We start from the raw sequence: 6,887 nt of genomic DNA on the forward strand, positions 1-6,887 counted from the left end.
TTTATGTTACTGAATCTAAGTATCTGTGTTTTTAGCCTTCGATGGCCTGGGCAACCTTTCCTGTATCCTGGGGAGGACTAGATTCCTTCTGACACTTCCACGAGGTTGAGATTTTTTTCCCCCTCCGACAAGCTCTCTCTCTTCACTCCTCTTTTGAACTACTAAATTGCATTGTGTATTATTTGTGCAGGTGGGACCAGTAGTTATGGCTGGTTGTTGGGGAAGAGGATCACTCTGGGTATACTTTTTGTGATGGCGATTGCTTTTTTTAATGTTTGGTGTTCCCTCTTTGGGCGTTCTTTCTCTCTTCCTTTCTTCACCAATGTGAACATTGTTCTGGCTATAATCCTTTTCTGGCCGATAGTTCAGGGTGGGGGGGGGGGGGGGGGGGGGGGGTGCGGGGGGCGTGTTTTCGTTTGTGGTGGGGGGGGTGAGGGGGGGGGGGGGCGTGGTTTCCTAGTGGTGCCGGGGAGGAAGAAATTGACCCTCCCTCCCAGGATGCCCAATTGTTGGGTGTCTTGATGGTTCTTCTTCTCCCAGCAATGGCTGGAGTAATTATTCTTCCCTTCTTAGCGTGAGCGGGGATAGCACATGAAAATGAATGAAATGAAAATCGCTTATTATCACGAGTAGGCTTCAATGAAGTTACTGTGAAAAGCCCCTAGTTGCCACATTCCGGCGCCTGTCCGGGGAGGCTGGTACGGGAATCGAACCGTGCTGCTGGCCTGTTTGGCCTGCTTTATAAGCCAGCGATTTAGCTGAGAGAGCTAAACCAGCCCCTTGCCCTGGATGGGGTTGGAGGGGTTTCGGGCTCAGCTGGGGTGTTGGTTTCTGGAGTATATTGGAGGTCCGGAGCGTATAGTGTGGTGATTGTGTATCAGTGTAGATGCAATACAACCGAGCAAGCACTAGAGGGAGCACGGGAGAGCTATAAATACAGAGGGACAGGAAATGAAGACACACTTCATGGAAGGGAGAACTGGTAGCAAGACACAGGCACAGGCAGGCAGCATTTGAGGTAGCTATAACTTAAGCTCTGAAGACAGAACAAATTCACAATAAAGCATCTACTCCAACTTTGAGACTACGAGCTTTATTAAGACACAAGGAACAACGCATATAGATTCTTGTATTTTGGATGGTGCTGAGCTAGGCAGGCCCAGTGCCACCATTGATGTCCTATTGTCTCTGGAGGCTTGAGGTATCCCTTTTTGGGGGTGCCTGTGAGGTATTCTGGGAGGCGAGATTCACTTCCTTGTGCACGAGCGCTTGGGGATGGACCGAGTTCTGTGTTTAGTGGCTGTCCTGTTGTCCCCCTGGGGCTGGGGCACTTTTTTGTTGAGCAAACGGCGTGTTCTCCTAATTGGTGGATGCTTGGCAGACGTTAGGATAGTATGTGGTCTGGGTTGGGTCCAATCCTCTGGTATCTGATGGGTTAGTCCTGGTAATTCTTGTTCTTTCTTCCTTCTTTTTCTTTTCTGGGAGGCCCGGGGGTTTGATCCAACCTGGGTTCTCTCTTTATTTTTTCCCTGAGCTACCAGAATGTTAAGTTTAATGTTGGCACTCGGTGAAGTTGGATTGGCAATGGTGACTGGCCTGTTAAGGTGTGGGACTGCTCTGGGAATCTTTTCTGCGATGATGGTCACCTTGAGTCGCTTTGGCGGTTTCTTCTCTTCTTCCTCTTGTGCAGGTGAGTGTGGTGCTGGTTCTTAGCATGGTCTGGCACGATGGTTGTGGGGGAGCGGGGGTGAGGGGTGGCAGCCTTATGGTGCCAGGGAAGAGAGAGTCAGCCCTCCCTCCCAAGGTGCCCACAGTTGCTGAGTATCTTGATGATTCCAATCTACTCGGGAAGGGGTCCCCTCTCGGCTGGGGTTGGAGTATTTATCCTAGTTTTATGCCTTGATTATTGTCCTATGGATTTCCCAGAGGGTGGGAAGCCCTCTTGTTGATTGAGTGACTTGTTCCCCTCTTGTTGGTAGGTGCTTCATGGGCGCTGGGGTGGCAATGGACCTGGGGTGGGTCCTGAGCTCTTATTAGCTGGTGGGTTAGGTCTGGTGGTTCTAGTCCTTCTTTCCTTCCATTTTTCAGATAACCCTGAAGGATTGATCGCAATATGAATATGTTGCTGCTGGTGCTCTCTCCACATATGTATGGAATGACTTTGGTTCTACTCTGAGCCAGATTGGGGTTCAGTTGTGTTGTATGTCATGTATGTAACTCCCCTTAGAACTGGGGTTACCATGTATTTTCTTTGTTTTTCATGAGGCTGATTATGATGAATCCATTCTTGGCTTCTACTTGGTGCAGTTGGGTTTGATGTCTGAGAAGAAGAGACTGTGATGGGTCGTTGATGCCTTTACGCTGCTGGGGTTGAGGGAGTTGTGCATTGGTGCAAGCTTGATCGCGCCGCAGGAAATTTATCCTGATTTTTTTATGATGGTTGTGGACTTGTGCGGTGCAGGAGGGTGTGCACCATTTTTCCATGTCTCCTTAACTTTATCCTGCTCCTCCTTCGGACTCTGGTGGGACCATTCGAGTCTCCAGTTTTTGTCCAATGATTGTATCAAGGCCAGTTGTGATGTCGTTCTCAGGCTCCTGTGTGTTAAGCTGTTTTCTTCTTTTTGTTTATGGCAATGTATTAGTTTGTAACTTTGTTGCGTTATTCTCTGAAATGTAAAATCATAATACATATACTTTTTAAAAATGTACTGAAATCAATGTAAAGGGTCAATGTAAAAATAAAGTATTCTGTGTGCGCCTGCCAGGAATCTTTCAGATCCCTGCTAGCACGCTCACATTTAATAAGTCTTCAGCATTTAATCATTGAAGAAACTGTAGTGTTGGATATCAAAACTATTTTCTACTTGCATGCTCTTTGAAAATTGTGAAAATGATTTGAGCTGAAATCTAAAAAATGAAAAACATTTTCCATAAATTACACAGTATCTGTAAATCCCTAAACTGCCTTCCTTTCTTTTGGTGTGGAGAAAAATAACCTTTTTTTTCTCTCACTGCAAAGATGAAACGAAGTGGCAATTTGTCAGGAACATGTTTTGGCTGCAGCAGTGACAGACTCCTGTCTTGCTGAGCCAATGTCCCTGGTAATCAAATACACTGTGATACCATACTTGGTATAATCTGGACTTGTCAGCACAACACAACAAGCATATTCGTCAAACATAACGGTAATGGCTGTGTCTTTTCATCGTATTGGTTTATGGCTGAGAAAATATTTGTACAAGACAGGTGTTAGCAGCTCAATTTCTGATATTAAAAATATTCATAGTCCAAATGAGAATGAATAAAAACAGAAAGAAAACTGAATGAAGCAGCAGACATTTAAGAAATCAAAAAAAGACGGTACCTTCCCAAAACTGAACTGCTATTAATCCTAATAATTTGGAAAAGAGATGGGACAAAATTTTCATTTGATAAGAAGTGGATATATTTTTGAAGTTATTTACCCTACGTTTTGGTCATTCTTGGTCACGTTCACATTAAATATAGAAATTAGGTTCTAAACATATCAGGTCATTGGTAATTAAACTAAATCTAACATCTTAATTCAGTCCCAACATTTTAATTTATTAATGGCATTGTATTACAGGTTAAATACATGGCTGGTCACATTTCAGCTATGTTTGAAAAGATTTGACTGTTTATAAATGCTATTTTAATACTTACGGTGTTTATTTTCATCCCTATTCATTTTTAGACATACTGATCCAGAAAATCCATGAACTCCGAGCAGTTATTACAGTAATCTGTCCACTATTGATTCCTGCCATTGACCCTACAGGATTATGAGGGAGGTCAGGAAAAGGTTACCTCATTAGCATACCAGACCCATTAGAGGTGTCTGCCATCCCCAAGTGGCCACAAAATCTAGCAACTGCTACCAGATGCAAGAGACTGCCAGGCCCACCCTCAGACAGAGTACTGATCTGCAATCCCCACATCCACCTGCTTCCTCTGCTCCCTTTTTATAAGGAGGGTATTAAAATATCACTAAAAAAAATTCTTCTTCCAGCATAATAAATTCATAGCATCAAATCCCATCTGCTTGCCAGCACACATGTTCTCAGCTGGTATACGGCAACCAAAGATGCAACAAGGTCCTTTTGAGGGCAGAGGCCCTATAAACTAGGGAGTTTCCATCCTTGACCCTGCCCCTTTGGTGCCACTAAACTTACAAGGTGCAACTGGAGACTCAAACTCTTGCAAGGCTCACAGGAATTCTGTTATTAGGCCAGGATCCCGGCAGGCGGATTGATAGCCAACGGTACAGAATGGATCAGTTTATGTGGAGGTGTAATAGGTATCAGCAACTTGTGAAAAAATGCAAATGAGGCTGAAGGCTTAATTTCAGGCCAACCTCGGCCCTTTTGTTTGCATTGCATTGGTTATAATGGACCATCACCAATTTCTAGGCCGGTATGTTTGATCAACTCTACCATGGACTTTGCTTAATCTTCTTAAAGCAACCAAAAATATTAACATTGTTCCCGAGTTTCTGGTTAGCAATGAAATAATGGTGCTTGCTGCTAACCTCGAATTAAGCCTAACTGAGAGAATCAAGTGGTCTCTTTGGTAGGAAGTGTCACCTCCATTGCTGTAATTAATTGCAGTGTTCTTTACTGGACATACACAGCATGGAACTGGAGTGATGGCATTATGATGTCCAGGCAGCCAATCAGATTAAAGGATTTGCACAGCTTCCCCCATCTATTTACAATCACTGATGTATGAGCTGTAAATTAAAGTCACTTTAAAATTTTTATTTGGAGCAAATTAAAGGTTGGGGTATGCACATGGAGCGAAGGTGGAAGCCAAAATATTCTGAGAAAACCTTTCAAAAATTATTTTAACAATTTAGTTAAAAACCTACTCATTCAACAATCCCTAACTTACAACAATGTGCAGGATCTTCCGACTGTTCACACCAACGGGAGTGGAGGAGCGCTGTGGATTTCCCCACGACATGGGATGGACTCAATGGGAAATCCCATGCGCCTCTGGCAGCCAAAAAACATGCTGCGGAGAGGCCAGAGAATCTCACCCAGGTGTCTACACTTCCAAAGTACTTAACTGGGTATGAACTCTTTGAGATGCCTGTGGTCATGAAAATAGATGCACATCTTTCTTTTATTTTTCATTTAATGGCACTCCACAAATATATAATTATCTAATCAGGCCAATTCCATTCTTCATGATATTTTATTAATATTACTGCTTCTTGTTGTTGCACTCATCAGCACAGCTATTGCATTGTCATGACACCCTGGGCTAAGTGCCTGGACAATTCCAGACCCACTTCACACGGAGCCATAACACAAGTGAACCAATCAATAATTCTTAAAGAAATACCCAAAATCTTTGACCCTTGGCTGCCCAATAATTACAGAACCCAGGTTTGTAAATGTAAACGCAATTATTTTTTATCAATAACAAAAACTGTAATGAAATATGCAGCAAATACAATTGATTAACTGTGATCTATTTTTTTACATTCTCCCAGTGTTTGCATGGGTCTCACCCCCACAACCCAAAATGGTAGGTGAATTGGCCATGCTAAATTGCCCCTTAATTGGAAAAAAAAGAATTGGGTATTTTAAATTTATTTTTAAAAACTATGATCTAATTCTTCATTCCCACTTTAACTTGCCCACCACCCTCTGCACACACACACACACACACACAAGATAGCCAAACACAGAGGGAAAGGAAGGGTTAAAAATTCATAAGTAAAAGGAATAAAAGAGTCTTTGTTTCTGATGGGGTTTTTTTGCTCCTTACCCCTATTCAAACGTTACTTTCAGTTTGAGGTTTTACTGTAGATTCAGTCAGGTTGCCATAGTTTCAGAAATATAGAACTCAGGGTCTTTCTGGAGCGAGAGAGAAGGTACTTGTCCTTGTTTGCAACCTGTAATGATTCCTCTGTAGATTCATTCATTCATGTTCACAGCAGCTTCAGGAATACAGTACTCACAGCATTTCTGGAGAGGGAAAGAAAGCAGGTTCTTGTCTCTTTGCATCTAGGACTCAAATCTCACTCAGGTCCCTGAGAACCGTCCCACTGGGATAGGATCCAATCACCACCTGTTACCAGGCAGATATGGCATTTTGGCCAATACATTGGCACCAGCCAATCAATCAAATTATTTCCATTGTGCTGCAATGCAGGCAGTGCACCCATATTGGGGGAAACCTCAAAAAACCTCAAATCCGAAAGGCAATCTCAGGGAACAAAGACCTAGGGTGCAATTTAATGCCCACCCCATCTCTCTCTCTGATGCCGAAAATGTCTGACGCTCCTGTTCAAACTAGCAGAGACTAGCAGAGTGTTCTCTCCCGTAGCCTCTGAATTCCTTATTCTCTCTGATGTTTGACTTAAAGATACATGTCCATTAATCACCCATGGATCAAAAATGATAACGGCAAAATAAAAGTTAGCAGAAATGAGGGAATAAACAGGCAGGACGCTTTCACCAAGGAGAATGAACCAGAGAATGGCTGTCCCCTGAACTTTTATTCAGTTGCAAAAGAATAATGCATGGACGGGCCCTACATGTGTACATATGCAGCTTCTAGCATGCATAAGTGTCAGGCCATGACATCTCCAACGAGAGAGAATCTAACCAATGCCCTTTCATATGCAATGGCATTATCATTGATGAATCGCCGACTATCAACATCCTGGGTTGCCATTGTCCAGAAACTGAGCTAGACTAACCATATCAGTATTGTAGCTGTGTGGATAGCACAATCGCTTCACAGCTCCAGGGTCCCAGGTTCGATTCCGGCTTGGGTCACTGTCTGTGTGGAGTCTGCACATCCTCCCCATGTGTGCGTGGGTTTCCTCCGGGTGCTCCGGTTTCCTCCCACAG

The 6,887-nt window shown here is 43.4% G+C and overlaps 1 long non-coding RNA gene across 1 annotated transcript; it reads right to left on the reverse strand.

Annotated features, from left to right (window-relative positions):
• Nucleotides 1-1,077: 1,077 nt before the first annotated feature.
• Nucleotides 1,078-6,000, reverse strand: LOC119970001. Its single transcript, XR_005461508.1, has 2 exons — nucleotides 5,797-6,000; nucleotides 1,078-2,666 (listed from the first exon to the last, which is right to left on the reverse strand). It is a non-coding gene; the product is annotated as an uncharacterized LOC119970001 (long non-coding RNA).
• Nucleotides 6,001-6,887: the final 887 nt, after the last annotated feature.

This window comes from Scyliorhinus canicula, chromosome 8, assembly GCF_902713615.1.
Source record: "Scyliorhinus canicula chromosome 8, sScyCan1.1, whole genome shotgun sequence".
In the NCBI taxonomy this organism is placed as follows: Eukaryota; Metazoa; Chordata; class Chondrichthyes; order Carcharhiniformes; family Scyliorhinidae; genus Scyliorhinus; species Scyliorhinus canicula.